Below are 17,384 nucleotides of genomic sequence, written 5' to 3'. Positions count from 1 at the left end.
GGAAAGCATATGCTCCTCTTTCACAAATCAGAACCCTAGCTTCCTTTCCATTTTTCTTTCCTCTCTCAACAATATTCGCCGACCCTCTTTTGCTTTCCTCTCAAATTAGCAACAATCAGATATTTTTTAGTTTTTGGTTCGTGGGTGTGTAGAGATCTTGTTGTCTCTTTTATGAATGTAGCCTGTAGGTATATATCTCTTCATCTTTTGTCTGCTCAGTTCTTTTGGTTCTTCGTTTAATCGGTCGAATTCATTTCCTTTTTTGTGCATCTTCTGTATGTTTTCATATTTGAGCGAACTGAATTTGGAGGATTTTTGGTTCTTTGGAGGCGCTTATTTATTGGGGCCTAAAGCCACTGCTAATTGGAAGCTAGGGTTTTAGATCGTTTAATCTCAAATCTCAGAAGCAAAAATGTTTTATGGAATGTTCATGCATAAGACTCTTTTTCTCAGTTTATCTCGATGAATGGAAGAGGAGCAAATACTTCTTGCTTGTCCTTTCATTACCATATATGTCCGTGCTTTGAAATTTGTTGACATATATTTGGAGAATGGTCCCTTGTTGTTTGAGATGAAACTCGCAGTTACTGTGGTGTTGTTATTGCTAAGTTGTTTGCAATCTGGCATGATGAAACCTGCAGCATTCCTTATATACTAAGTTGTTATTGTGATGTTACTCTATTTGTTGTGCTGCCTTATTATCTGTTGTAATATCTTAGAAATAGTTCCATTCATCTATGTTAGTTGTATCTTAAACATCTATTACAAATTATAACCTTTTTTTTGTTATATACAGAAATTGTCTTTCTCGATTGAAGGTACAACTTCTGGAACTAAATCAGTATTGATTGACAACCACCATCCGATTGTGCCAACAGAATCTCAACAACAAGAAGGTAAGAACATTCCTCATCTACGCACTCCTAAAAAGCAAAAAAGAACCACTCCTCAAGAACCTTCTAAATCTGGGAATAGTGGTAGAGAGACTTTTGAGATTTGGGATCACTTTTCCAAGTTTAAAGCTAAAGGAGGTAAAATTAGGGCAAAATGCAATTACTGTCCAAAAACGTTTGCTGCCGAAAGCAAGAATGGGACTACTACATTATGGTCATATCTAATAGTTAAATGTAACAAATCTCCCTTTAGAGTCGTTGATAAGAGACAAACAATGTTAAAACCTATTAAAGAAGGGTGGACAGAAGGTCTTTTGGATTCTAATAAAAGGGTAATGTATAATGTGGATGAAATTAGAAGGGCCATTGCTGAATTTGTAATTATTGATGAGCAGCCATTTAGAGTTGTAGAGGGAGAAGGCTTTAGGAAATTAATGACTAAAGCCTTACCAAATTTTGAACTACCTTCTCGTGTTACTGTTGCAAGACATTGCTTGAGGATTTATCAAGAAGAAAAAGATAAGCTTAAATATCTTATCAAGGACCAACGTATTTGCCTTACTAGTGACACGTGGACATCACTCCAAAATTTGAGTTATATGGTTGTCACTGCACATTGGATTGATGACCAATGGAATTTACAAAAGAAAATTCTGAATTTTTTTACAACACTAGATCACAAAGGCGAGACTATTGCTAAGGGAATTGAGGAATGCTTATTGGGTTGGGGCATTGATAACTTGTTTACAGTAACCTTAGACAATGCGACTGCTAATGATGCTGCCATTAAGCATTTGAAGGTGCTAATGGATGATTGGAATGGGGTAATACTTGGAAATGAATTTTTACATGTTAGGTGTAGTGCTCACATATTGAACTTGATTGTAAAAGAAGGGTTAGATGAACAAATTGAACCCATTTCTCGTGTAAGGAATGCGGTAAAATATGTTAGATCTTCTCCTTCAAGATTTGCTTCTTTTAAGTCATTTGTTGAAAAAACTAGGATAGATACTCATGGTCTTGTGAGTCTTGATGTTGAAACTAGATGGAACTCGACATATACAATGTTAGATACAACTTTAAAATTTGAAAAAGCCTTTACAAGAATGTATCTGGATGACCATAAATACCAAAAGTATTGTCAGGAAACAAGTGCATTAAGAGGAAATCCATCAACAACTGACTGGAAGAATGTGAGAGTTTTTGTCAAGTTTCTTGATCTTTTCTACCAGACCACTTTAAAATTTTCAAGGACTTCGTATGTTACTTCCAACTATTTCTTTCGTGAATTTTTTAGTCTTCAAAGTTCTATTAAAAAGTATTCTAAATGTGAAGATCTTATTTTGGTTGATATGGCCGACAGGATGAAAAGTAAATTTGAGAAGTATTGGGGAAATTTTGAGAATATCAATATGTTATTGCTTGTTGCTGTTGTGTTAGACCCCAGATTTAAGATGAAGTATGTAAACTTCACTCTTTCCAAAGCATATGGTCCTTTGTTAGGAAGATTAAAGTCGGAAGATGTGGCAAGTATTTTAACGCGTTTGTATGATTCTTACAAAAACTCCGTCGTTGATGCTTCTTTTAATGGCAATATTGGAGGTGATACTAGCATGCATGAAACCGATGATTTGTTGGAATCTAAGTGGGAGAAACATTTGGCAGACGAGGGAAATATTTCCAACAAATCTGATCTTCAGATATACTTGATGGATGATGTGGTGAAGAATAAAGATTTTGATATCTTGTCTTGGTGGAAAGTTTCGTCTAGTAAATATCCAGTTGTTTCAAAAATTGCGAGAGATATTCTTGCTATTCCTGTTTCTACTGTTGCATCTGATTTGGCATTTAACACAAGTGGCCGAATTCTTGATTCTTACCGGAGTTCTTTATTGCCAAAAACAGTAGAAGCTCTAATTTGTACTCAACAATGGCTACGATCACCTTCTAAAGAATACAATTTTTACGACAGTTTAGAAGAAGTCCAGAACATCGAGCAAGTTGATGAAGGTATTATTAATTGGTTTATTGTTTATTCTATAATTTTGGCATTGCTTAGTATAAAATCAACAAACTGCTGACTAACCTTTCAGCATCAACAAATTATTGCAAGACTGCTGATTTTGGGGAATACAAAACCAGCAGTTCCATACTGGTACAGCTTTGATGATACACAATCTCAGAAGTGAAAAGTACTTCTACAGATAATCATAAATAACATTAGGAATGTAAGTACACAGATAAATAACATGTTCTATGGGTTCACCACTCTCTTTCAATAATTCTTCAGGAAGCACAGATAAGGAACTAGTTCCATGTAGAAGATTTTTTTGTTTTTGTTATTAAAGTGCTACTTATAGGGGATGAACATATATTCAATTTTTGTTATTTTCACTTGAACATATATTCAATTTTTTAGAATCTAGATATATTTTTATATTATTTATCTAATATATTAATTTATTTATTTTTCTTGCAGAGTATCAAGACTCACCTTTGAGCATTAATTAGCCAGTTTCGTTCACGATGCACTATCTGTGTGAGAATTGGTATGTTAATTGATTATACTATTCTTTTATAAAAATTACAGACTTCTTCTACAAAAAGTTGTTTTGTAAAGCTCATTTTTTTATAGGTATGAATTGACTGGCAGTTGTGAAGTTTCAGTTATGAGAGATCTCAGGCCTTCCATTTATCTTCATTTATACTGGGTTGCTTTTCTTGATTGAATTGTTTTGTGCTGGTCAAGAATGACTGCCTTGACCATCCTTTTAAATTGTTGAAATTTTCCTCTATTTTTTTTCCCAATTTGAAAAGGGTTATAGGGAACTATTGAATTTTTGAAAACAAGTTAGCTTTAAATTGTTTATTTCTCATGTAAACTCATTCCTGGTTTGTTTATTTTCTTGCAGTGCGGGTCTGGAAGATTGATGAAAACAAGTTTGCTTTGTGTTTAACCTGAGGAAACATTGATGTTTGGTGCAACTTTTCTTATGAAAAGAGTCTGTTTAGATTTAATTTGGTGGGAGATGTCATCTTGTGTATTTTTATAAAAGCTGTAGTTGCTTAATTTTATGGAAGAAACTATATTAGTTTTTGTTTATGTGTGATTAAGTTAATTGGCAGAAGTGCAAAACATTTGGTTTCATTATTACTATTTGACATTTTAGTTATATTATGAAGTTTTTTAAAACTTCAAATAATGTTTTGCCTCCGTCTATGAAAAACTCAAGAAACCTGAAAAACCCGAAAAACCCGAAAAAAATTGATATCGAAAAACCCGACTTGTATTGGTTTGGTTTGGTTTATAGATTTAATAACCCGACACAAATGGTTTGGTTTGGTTCGTAATAAATCCGAACCAACCTGGTCTATGTAGACCCCTAATCTGATGCATGAGATGAGATTCTGATACATACAGAAGATGTATCAGAAACAATTATATATTATATTCTGATACATACATGTATATGTATCAGAATCATTAAAACTTGAAACATAAAAAAATGACACTTACACATGGTGTATCAGAAATAGTAAATCTCTAAAAAAATTGTATTTGAAAAAAACATTATGTATCTGATACATAAATGTATATGTATCAGAATCATTAAAACTTGAAATAACAAATACTGAGGCTTAAAGATGATGAATCAGAATTAGTAATTCTCAAAAAATTTCATATGAAACAGACATTATGTATCTAATACATAAATGTAGATGTATCAGAATCATTAAACTTGAAATAACATAAACTGAGACTTAAACATAATGTATCAGAAATAGTAAATCTCAAATAATTACATTTGAAAATTACATTATGTATCTGATACATAAATATATATGTATCAGAGTCATTAAAAATTAAAACAACAGAAACTGACACTTAATAATGATGTATCAGAAATAGAAAATCTCCAAAAAAATACATTTGAAAAAGATAATATATATCTGATACATAAATGTATATGTATCAAAATCATTAAAAATTAAAACAACAGACACTTAAACATGATGTATCAGAAATAAAAAATCTCCAAAAGATTTCCTTTTAAAAAGATATTATGTATCTGATACATAAATGATATGTATCAGAAACATTAAAACCTTCACAAAATTTTCATTCTAAAACAAAAAAACTTAATTGAACACATACCTTTGGGAGATTAGGGCGTGTTGTAACCCCTCCAATCTTTTTGTCTATTTCATTGGGTGCATGTTTAACTGTAGCTTTCGACTTCAAATTCTCACGTAGCTTATTCATCACTGCTGGATCGTTACGATGTTTGGATCTAACTTCGTCGTAACCTTCCCAAGACGAATCAGACCCGGGAGAAACAAGAATTCGTTGATTTTTAGTGGACTGTTTGACACCATGAACGGAATCCATATGAATAAGCTAAGGTATGAGAAACACAAATAGAAAGATTTACAGAAGAAAGCAAATGATAAAAAATTTGATGATTTTTCAAAGATTTTCAGAAGAAATCAAAATATACAAATTTTAGGAGAAATCATATTGAATGAGGATGAATTAAAATTCCATATAAGGAAAGATTGATACATTACCTTATTTGGAACCTTGAAATTGATTAACACTTGATGAGTAACTAACTAACAAGAGCAAATTAGGGCAAGAATAGGGGAATAAGGCGGATGTATCAGTGACTTTTAGAGAGAGAAAGGAAAAGGAGGGAATTTGGAATTTTTTTGGTGTATATGGGAGTAAAAAGTAAATATATTAGGGGAAGTTGTGTAAAAGGGTAATTTATCCTATAATATTAACTTAATTGATCCAACTTTATTAATCAATAATTTGACTTGGTCAATATATCATGAATTTAAGGATCAATCCAAAATTTAATATGGATTTATCAATAAAATTTCATTGTCTACAAATGTCCCTGCTTCAAGGCTTGTTGGGGGTACTCGACTTGTCGAACCTTCAAAGACAAGGCTTGAAGTATTGTGAAGTAAACATTGTTTCGTAGGAAGCTTTTTAAAAATTGCATACTTGAGTCCGATGGAAATTTTCCATAATTTGGTTCCAACATAAACTTGTCATAATTTGGTTTCAACTGTAGTTTTTTCATAATTTGTAGGAATAATTTTTTTTAAAAAAACTTTTTATATTTGAACCCAATGAAATTTTTTATATTCCCATGGAATTTTTCATAACTTGATTCTTTTGAAAACTTACCATAATTTGATTCCTAAGAATATTTACCACATCATGATTTCAACTAAGGTTTTTCCATAATTTGTAGGAACAAAAGTTATGAACTTTTGATATCTATAAATTCCCATGCTCTTACGGTGGTTAATTTTCAATTTGCGGCATTGTCAAGCTCAGTCAAATCCATGTCCATCAAGTGATATTTTCTTTTTAAAATTTTGGTCACTTTTTTTTAGCTCAACACACCTGCGATAGAAAATTAATATCTTGTTGTAAAAATGCTGAAATCATAATTTGTTTAATTTTTCGGAAACTAGACTCACAAATCTACAACATATTCAAAAATCAAAGCCAAATTCCTTATCAATTGATGGAAACTAATTTTTGAAATTTGTTATCAGATCTGTCTTTTTTTTTTTGTTCATAGCTCTATCCAGTCTCACCAAAACGTTTGTATCTTGGTGTAGGAGCATCCGAACGATGAGCTGTTGATTCTGTAGAAACTAGACTTTAACGTCTACAACATATCTGAAAATCTAGCTACAAAACCTCATGAATAGACTGAAATCGAATTTTGAAGTTGGTCTTCAGATCTGGCAATTGTTTTCCAGTTATGTGGAGTCTTACCGAAACGTCCGTATCTTGGTGTAGGAGTGTCCGAATGATGCAAGACTTGATTATATAGGAATATACTTCAAATTCTACAACATATCCAAAGATCAAAGCCAAATTCCTTATCAAAAGACCGGAATTATTTTTTTAAAGTTAGAGATACAATCGACTATGGTATGACTTTGGACAACCTTTGTGGGTTCACTTCTCTGCATCTTCCCCGAAGAGCCGCATATTGATTGAGACTTCTGTTATCATTTATGTGGAGAGAAATATTTTTAAGTCAATAGTACCATATTCATCTTGACAAGCGCGAGAGCATATGCCACACTTTTCACCATGCCGATTTGAAGCTTCGTGCTATTGGCACCGTGAGACACATCACCTCGTTTTTTCCTTTTTCTTTGCAGGTTTAAAATGGACCTTAAATAGTCTCAATATCATACCGGAAAAAAAAGTGAGGGGTAATCCATAATTTGCGAGGAACCACTTGGTGCATTTGCGTTTGTAGTTACGGCTTTGATGACGAACCACACTTAGTGCATTTTTTTTATTGTGGCTTTGGTGGTGACAAACCACACTTGGTACATCTTCTTTTTCAGTTGCAACTTTGATCACGAACCACACATGACGTAACTTCTTTTGTAGTTTCGGCTTTGAGGACGAACCACACATGGTGTATTTTTCTTTGTAATTATGGCTTTGGTGGCGACGAACCACACTTGGTGCATATTCTTTTGGAGTTGTGGCTTTAGTAATGAACCACACTTAGTGTATCTTCTTCTATAATTTTGGCTTTGACGAGAACCACAGTTACTGCATCTTTCTCTGCAATTATGGCTTTGATAGCGACGAACAACACTTGGTGCATCTTCTTTTGGAGTTACGGCTTTAGTGATGAACCACACTTAGTGCATATTCTTTTGTAGTAGTTGTTTTGGTGAAAACTACACTTAGTATATCTTTTTTTAAGTTGCGACATGGATGATAAACGACACTTTGTGTCTCTTCCTCTAGAGTTTTGGCTTTAGCGAGAAAGAAATTTTTTGTGTAGTCTGTCCTAATTTCGGAGAGCAACTACTTGGCAGATCAACTTCACAAATTGGACTTCAAAATATGCCCCATGCTGAAGATAGGGCTCATTTATTGCTCAAATTTGATGAGCTTCATGACATACATTTAAGGCTCGTGCATCGAGAAGTATTTTAACTTGAAGATTTTGCTCGAATTTGATGAGCTTTGAAGCTTAAAGATTTTGCTCGAATTTGAGGAGCATCACAATTTGAAGACTTAGCTTGAATTTGAGAAGATTCATTATGTGAAGACTTAGGTCAAAATTGATGAGCTATGAAATTTGAAGACTTTGCTTGGATTTGAGGAGTATTACGACTTGAGGACTTATCTTGAATTTGAGAAGTTTTATGGCTTAAAGACTTAGCTCAAAATTGATGAGCTTCACGACATGAAGATTTAGATCGAATTTGATGAGCTTTATGACATGCATTTTAGCCTCGTGCATCGAGGATCATTTTGACTTGAAGACTTGGCTTGAATTTGATGAGCTTTGAAACTTGTGGAATTTGGTAAAATTTGAGGAGCATCACAAGTTGAAGGCTTAACTCAAATTTGAGGAGCATCAAAATTTGAGACTTAGCTCAAATTTACAAGCTTAAGATTTGCCCGAATTTGAGGAGCATCATGATTTGAAAACTTAGCTCTAATTTGAAGAGCTGAAAACTTAGCTCAAATTTGAAGATCTTTGAAACTTGAAGACATTATCCAAATTTGAGGAGCATCATGACTTGAAGACTTAGGTCGAATTTGATAAGCTTCATGACATGAAGATTTAGCTCAAATTTGATGACCTTTATGACATGCATTATAGGCTCATGCGTCGAGGAGAATTTCGATTTGAAACTTTGCACGAATTTGATGAGCTATAAAACCTAAAGATTTTACTAGAATTTGAGGAGCATCGCGACTTGATGACTTAGCTTGAATTTGAGAAGCTTCATGTCTTAAATACTTAGCTCAAAATTAATGAGCTTCACGACATGAAGATTTATCTCAAATTTGATGAGCGTTATGACATGCCTTTTAGGCTCGTGCGTCAAGGAGCATGTCAACTTACATAGACTCTTTAATTTTGGTTTCGGATGAAAGTCTGTCCTCATCCTCAATATCATGTACATTTTCTTCATAAGGCTCGAAGTTAAACAACTCTTGATCTCCATTTGTATCCATACTCAGTTCCATATCATGAGCACGAGTTGTTAGTTCTTCAAATGTTTTAGGTTTTATGCCTTCCAATATGTAACAAAAATCATAATGTATACCATGGATGCATATTTTGATCCCAGAAGTTTCACTAAGGCGATCTTTGCAGTTGAGGATCAAGCTCCTCCAACGATTGATAAAGTCAATGGATTTCTCATCATTCTTTTGTCGGACATTAGTAAGCTCTATCATGCTCACAACACGCCTTGTGCAATAGAAATGCTTAAGGAATCATTGCTCGATTTGCTTCCAGCTATCGATGGAACTAGATTCAAGATCTATGTACCAGTCAAAAGCATTACCCTTAAGGGAACGAACAAAATTTTTGATGAGGTAATCACTATATGTCCCAGCATTGTTGCACATTTCAATAAAGTGTGCCATATGTTGCTTCGGACTTTCCTTACTATCAAATGCTGAAATTTTAGGGGTTGATAATCGATAGGCATTTATAAGCTATCAATCTTTGCAGTATATAGCCTGGCATATGTGAGGGAGGATTTTGCAGCAACCTTATACTTATGTTTAATGGTACCTATGAAGAACTCCTTGATTTGGTTGATTGGAATCATTCCATTAGAGGAAACTTGGATCTCCTTAACGTGTTCCACTTGCTTTGCAGGACGATCAATTGTTTCCTATACTTGTGGATGTTTTCCATGTGCATGAATAAATTCTTCATCCATCATGCCTTCCACCCTGTCCGTTAACTTAACTATTCGAGCATCTTGGTCTTAAACATATTTTGTAGCAAATCATTCATTCTTCTACAGATGAAGCATTAGTCAGCATCACATGCATCACCATCGTAGATGATGGAGAATAACATCGATTTTTCCAAACATGAGATGTAGATATGTTATGCAGAGCAGATCCAATACTTAAGACATCATCAGTGGAAAAAGTGAAGGGCCTTTTGAACGCAGATAAGCTCAATTGGGAAAGAACCCTCTCAACCATTTCGCCGATGTCTTCTTTTATGTCATTTGTAGGAGACTTTACACCTTCTGAATACAAACCAAAGAAAATAGCAGATTCGTATTGCACTTGTGAAGCTTGTTATTTGAGCAATTTGTCTTGGTTCCTTGTGACAGGTCCCATGCTTCTCACAGTAACATCTAAGATATTTTTCACAACAATAAAGAATATGGATCCAATTGTTTTTGCGGATACGGATGTAGACGCAGATGCAAATACAAATACAGATTTCGAGTTGACATTTTTGGAAGCCATCTCAATAATTTTGAACTTTGATTTTTGAAGAGAAGAGATGAGAGGTAAATATTATCCCACTGAGCATGCCAATTTGTATTTGAATTTTGAATATGTGCGAAGGATACAATTTTTATGAAATCTTAAGAAAGAAAGATGTAATCCCCTGATTCTCCTCTTCACGATTATCTATTCAAGAGTCTTACTTATTTCTTGATTTGATGGAATATTTGTTGAAACTTCACAACGAATGAGGATCCAAGCTTTGATTTCAATCGCAGAGGTATGGAAATTTGCAGCTCACAACTTAGAGACGAAGATTTCTTTGGATGCGGAAGACTTGAGGATCATCTTTAAAGAACATAACTTTCTATGTATTTTTGTCCTTGTTCTTCCTTTTGTCTCTATCTGTCTTTCTAGTCTTATGAAGACCCCTTTATATAGGTGTGAGTTAGGGTTTTGAGGTATTTTGGTCTTTAAGTAATTTTAGAGGAGGCTTGAAGAGCATGAGTTGGGCTCGTCTTATCATCTTAACAGACTAGTCCAAATATAATTTGGAATTTATTTAAGTCATATAATTTTAACTTAACTATTGATCCAACTTTATTAATCAATAATTTGACTTGGTCAATATATCATGAATTTAAGGATCAATCCAAAATTTAATATGAATTTATCTATAAAATTTCACTGTCTACACTCTCACACATTGTTAGCAATGAGATTTTTCTAATTTTTATTTTATTGTTTTTGATATTTTCTTGTTTCTTCTTTTGATTTTTATCCTCCCTACTAACAGCACACACGTAATATTTTTATACTTGCGCACCAATTAACTTTATTTCTTTTTTATCCACACCAATTACTATTATTTTCACCTTTTCCATTCCCTTTACTTTTATGTCTTTCAACTATAATATAGAGTGTACTGGGAACTTTGGTTCAAATTAATGCAAAGTAAAGTAATAAAAAAGAAAGGCTAATTTAGCGGCTAATAATAAAATGACCGAAAAAGTTCAAAGTGACTTACAATGGATAATGCAAGGGTATACAAAATTATAGTCAAAGTTTGGTTGACAAAGAAAAGTCTTATTCATATCATTCATTTCAACACTTAATGTATTGTGGCCTTGTTATTTTGACTGTGTATCACCCCGAAATATTTTTAAGCTAAGATCGAGCTATCTTTCATAGGGGTATGGGGTTATACCGAATAATTCATAATTGTGCCCATGTGTGAAGGTTCATTCTTTAGTGTGAGAATAGATTTGAAGATGAATTAAGGTCATAGGGATCCTCTAGCACAAAGTCGAGTTGAAAGATTCCTTACCGATTGAGTTTCGGTAGAAGCTTTTACTTGGGTCAACTTTAAATGATCATATCTCCTAGAATATAAAGCATAAGGTAGGCCATGACCTATCAAATTAAATATCTTTGATTCCTCTTTCCAACGCCACAATGTTTGCCTCATTTGGATTTTGGAGTAAAACGTTATGACCGTTTTACTAAAGACTACCAAATCAGAAATATTACGACCGTTTTAAAATACTCTTTCTTTTGAGTTATATTAAGTCTTTCGCTGATATGATTGAATGAGTGATTGGACCAAATGATTTTCTTGGAGCCAGTAATGTACTCCGAGTACCGGCCACACCTAGGGTACCCTCTCGGGGCGTGACAAACTTGGTATCAGAGCACAGAGTTCAAGAGTCTTAGGGTGTCTATAAAGCCGTGTATAGTAGATTCTTGATTATGGATATGTTGTGCACCATACTTATAATCAGGAGGCTATAGGGCATTAGAAATTGTTTCACTTTTTTCATATTCTAAGTTCGTGCGATAGAGTTCAACTCTATAAAAGTTCTCTTTTAATTCATGTGCTGCTCAAATCCATCCGACTAATCCTCATACTCTAGGTGGTTGGAACAGTAAAGATTAGATCCTTATTGATGAGTTACTTTCAGATAAAGTATTCAGAGGTTAAAGACACTGCACCTGGCTTCATAAGATCTGATTAGTGTGCATAAGTCTATTGATTTAAAAGAATGCACCCACATTTATATGAATAGTGCATTGAGCCAGAGCAAGATGTATTTCCATACTTTCTTCTCTAAAACCTTACTTCAGATGTTATGCTCAAGAGGAAGGTTATGTCTCTAAATAATTAGTGTCACCATCCGATGGAATGTGATTTGATTCATGTTAAGCAATGATTTGTAGAATGATCCTAGAGCTAGAAAGATGGAGTTAGAAGAGTATAAACCGAATAGTGAGAACAGTGATTAACTGAAGCATGTACCTAGAGTTAGGCACCTATACGGTAAGCAATGGGGTTAGAAGTCAAGTCCCTTTGACTTTGATTAAAGATGTAGTAAGTATCGTCTAGATTTCATGATAGGAGGTAGCAAAAGAGTTGTTAGTTAAGATGAGCTAGAGTACACTGGAACTATGAGAGGAGTTTTATGTTGAGATGTCTTTGTATTAGTAAAAGACCTAGTATGGATGTTGAACAGAAGGGATGAGTAATCATGAGATGATAGATCTAATTTAGGCTTAAGATTTTAAAGAGAGTGCCCAATATTATGTAGATGGATATGAATATAACTAGGCAATGAGATGTACTGAATGGGTAAATAGTACTTAGGTTAAGAAAAGAGATGAGGTGATAAATTATAATTAAACAGATAATGAGACAAAGATCGATTAATTGTCATGAGGTTTTAGTAGGAGAGTGTTTCTTAATTTCACCTAGTAGTGTAAGTTGGTATAACATACGAGTAGTGTGTGATGTGTGTGTTAATACTAGACCCTAAGCTTGATTTTGAGATGAGTAGTATGAAGAAATAGGGGATAGAATTATGAGTGTGATAGTGGTAGTTTTAAGATTTGATTTAGTAGGCTTGACATGGTGTATGCAAGAGATTAAGATATTGACTTACGAGGAGTGGGTGTTACAAATGGGGGTATGTGACCCTTAGATATAAATAGTGAATTGAGGCTAAGTCATTTGGTAAGAAAAGTCTTAAGATATGTATCCAAGATGGTACAAAGTTGTATGAGGCTCTAATTTTATGAGTTGCATTGGGTGACTAGTTAGTATCCTTTATATTCTAATGTTGAAAAGGCTGGATGTGAGTTTTTCTTTTTATTTAGTATCCATAAGAATTGGGTCGAAGGGAGTTGTATATAGATGATGATGAGTCTCATATGATAGTTCAAGTTTCCTTCAGTTAGGTATATATGAACCTAACAGATAAGTGTTAGTGGGATAAGAAAGAGAAGTCAAACCATTAAGAGTTGAGTAATGTGACTTTATAAGGTGATGTGGGTGATGATTATAGAAAGACTTCTATAGAAATAGAAAGAAGTTAAAAGGGGCATCTCAGAAAGAAGCCATGTAAGGAATCTTAGTACCTGGACTTTGAGAGTTCAATAGGTATGAGATTAGCATTTTCCAAATATTAGAGTAAAGCGAATGTAGACCAATTTAGAGAATGTGGAATAGGTCCATAGCTTTAGAGTCTCGGCTTCAGACCTAAGGGGGAGATGATAAGTTGAGGAACCAAGTCGAGTGTTGAGGATCAGATAGTGATATATCCAGAAAGAGTTATGTTGATATATCAATCCACTCATACTCTAGTGTATTCCTCAAATTTTAATTATTATAACATCTTGTTGATGTATCGTGTATTAGTATTATGTCCATGATAAATGGTTATACACTTCAGACAGATTCAAACCTATGTTCAGTTCCATTAACTCATGATAGGCCCTAAAATGGCTAGAGAAACCATGTTCTACCATGAATGTTCTTAGATTAGAATTCCTGAATAAACCACGCATATGATCTTTCGCTCTAAGCCTTTTAGTGATCCTTTCTGATAGTAATGTTGATGATAGTAGATGAGTTATGGTAGATGGGAGAGAGTGGGTGTTCCTTATTATGATAGTGGTGGTGTGCTTATTTCCATTTAATGTTGTAGACGTAGAAGAAGAGCGATATGGGATCTTGTTGTGTGAAATAAATAGGTAAGAGTATTTTAGTGTACCTCTTGGTAAAAGTTAACCCAATTGCTGGTGTAGAAATGGTAAGATTGGCATGAGAATTCTTAAGAGATGTTGACTTCAAAGAATCCATAAAATCGTTAGAATGATAGGCTTGCATGTGTGGTGGTCATTATGTGAGTGATTACAATAGGCTAGTAATGTCTCTTGTAAAGTTTTTAAGTAAGTGTATTGGGATGGTTATTGAACTAGGCTAGAATATTTTATTGATGGCCTATGAATGAATGCACGATGCATATGTACTTCTTGATCTGGACTCGATGTTGGTTGAATTTAATCGAAAGGAGTAGTACTCTTGAGATGAGGTTCTCTATAGAGGTATAGAACATGAAGATTGTGGTCTAGATTAGCATAATTATATTATGTGTAGTACCCTATGACTTAGCATTAGGCTTGAACACAATAAGAGTATGTACTTAGAGTTAGACCTTGATAAAAGTAGTCATATGTATCCTTGTAAGAGTTATAAGTTGCAACTTAGAAGGAGTTGTGTTACATCTCGCACTTTTGTGCATTCAGAAAGAAAAACAATTTGACTTGCAAGGAAAGAGGTTATGATTTATTTTATTTAATACCGGTGTAATGTTCAAGGAAAAATTGAGGTGGAAATACGGAGGAAGGCCGAGGGAAAAATTTATGTGGAATTTTTGGAAATTAGTTTTGCAAATTACAAAGTAAAGACTTATAGTTTTGGGCTTAAGGAAAAAAAAAGATAATGACAATAAGAGAAGTTGAGGCCCAACACAAGAAATGGCCCAAGTTTTGGAAATTGAGTTCATTAATTAAGAGGCCCATTACCCATATACTATCTATATAGATATATTCTCTAGTTTGCTAGAAACTTCAAGAAAGCAAAGTCTAAAAGATGACTTAGTAGTCATCTTGTTTTCTATTCCTAGAATTTTCAAGAAACTTGGAGAAAAAAAAGGGAAAAAAAATAAGAGAGGAAAATTGGCATAACTAGGGATTTTATCCCTTGAAATCTTGTTCCAATAATTATTTTTTTTCTAGTATTCCAAGAAAGTTGAAGGCCCTAATCAACATAGAGTAATTGTTGGAACAAGAAGACTATTCATTCTTGCAAGGCACAATTCTAGCCAAATTGAAGAACTAAGTGGAAAAGGTACGGTTTCAATCTTCTTTATATGTTATGGATGGTTGGTATATGTTGTAGAGTGAAGAAATGGATGAAGTATATGAAAATATGTATGTGGGTGTTGGCCGTGTATGTGTGATGTTGTGTGAAAAGAATAGATTAATTTTATGTAGTATGTGGTTGTTGTTGCAAGGTATAGGAATGGATGGAAAATTCATAAAATATGCATATAGTTGTTGTGGCCGAATATGGGGGTGGTTTGGCAAGTTATGGTGAATTGATTCTATTTAGTGTTTTAGTAGTTGTTATGAATTCTATGTTGCTAGTAAAAGCTTAAGGATCCTTATAAAGTTTTAGTAGTTGGAGACTTGTTTTAGAAGTTTGTAAATTAATATAATGTTCTTGCATATATGGAAGCTAATATTGTTAGTATGATGTGGTTAGTGTGTAAATTATTGGGTTGTGGTAATTGAATTTGAAAGAAGGGATTAGATTCTTATTGTTCTTATTGGAATTGGAAGGTCTTGGAGAAAGTAGTATATTGATTTGGTATGGTTGGTGGTAAATTGACCGAGTTGAAATCTCGGATTGTTGTTGATAAAATTGGCCGAGTTAGATTCTCGGAGATGGTGTATTTACAGGGGAAGTGCTGTCGAAATTTCGGTAGATAAAATGTTAGTTTAGAATGAGGTTTTTGGATACCTATAGCTAATGTTGGCATTCATTAATCTTGTTATAGATTTTGGGAAGGCCAAGAGTTAAGTGGGATTGACTAAGGAAGCGGACAAGGTATGTAAGGCTTACCCTTTTTCTTTCAAGGCATGATCCCGATGTTATGGTTTCATAAGTGCTTCCATATTTTCTTTGTTTTCAAAAGTTAGGTGTCAATGGTCCCAAGGGAATGACTATTTGTTCTATAACCCATCAATGTTTTCCAAAATGTCTATAGCTTTCCAAGACAAAGGTTTACAGTATTACAAGCTTTAATGATAGTAACGATCGATATGTTTTACAACGACATTAATTATGTTGAGAATGAGAATATGTTATAATGGATATGATAAGAACGGATTCATGTTTAAAAGGTTCTTGATATTACTCTCATCTTGATTTTTAAATAATAGTCTCATCTTATAACAATTGTTCCTTCAAGGTGAGACGAAGCGACCATGATTAATCCATAATATAATCGGAGGTTACCAACCTTCCGTCACTCCGATAAATATGTGACTTTCATTGGGCTCTCGTGCATGCTGTCTATATGTATATGTATATGTATATGGGGGATATGGGGAGGTGTATATGTGGCGCTATAGACACATTCCCACCTGATCAGTTGGAGTGATTTTCATCCCGAATGCTGGATGCCCAGACGCGGGACATATGTGGGAGATATGACATGTTCTATTTTCTATATGTATGGAAAAGAAATGTTTTTAAAGGAAAAGACAAGCATACATGGCATCCGGCCTAAAAGGCATTCATATGTATAGGTTACTCTCTTATCTCACTTTATGTTCTATGATTTTATGATATGGTTGTTCATACCTTATGTTCTTTATTATGCTGATTTTCATGCCTTACATACTCGGTACATTACTCATACTGACGTCCCTTCTTGTGGACACTGTGTTTCATGTCATGCAGGTAGGCAGGCGGATGAGTTCGATCCTTAGGAGCTCCACTAGCAGTACACCAAGAGTGCTCCAGTTGTTTCGGAGCTTCATTTTATCAGTACTACTTTTGTGTATATATTTGGGCACAGTAGAAACCGGCCCTCCTTATGGTCATATATATCTTGTTTAGAGGCTCGTAGACAGATATGTACAGTTAGATGTTTTGCAACTTTGTTCGTCATTGTATAATATGTTAGTAAAGTCTGTTAAAGCATGGTTATAATTATGCTATTAACAATGGTATCTCTCATTCGGCCCACTCAGTAGTAAGAATAGGATACGTATAGTAGGTGCTCGAAATAACACTTTCGGGTACCCGTCGCAACCTAAGTTGGGTCATGAAAAGTTGTATGTAGAAAGGAGAGTATTTGAGCTTG

The sequence above is a fragment of the Solanum dulcamara genome, chromosome 12, assembly GCF_947179165.1.
Source record: "Solanum dulcamara chromosome 12, daSolDulc1.2, whole genome shotgun sequence".
NCBI classification, from domain to species: Eukaryota; Viridiplantae; Streptophyta; class Magnoliopsida; order Solanales; family Solanaceae; genus Solanum; species Solanum dulcamara.
This window is presented reverse-complemented; position numbering follows the sequence as displayed.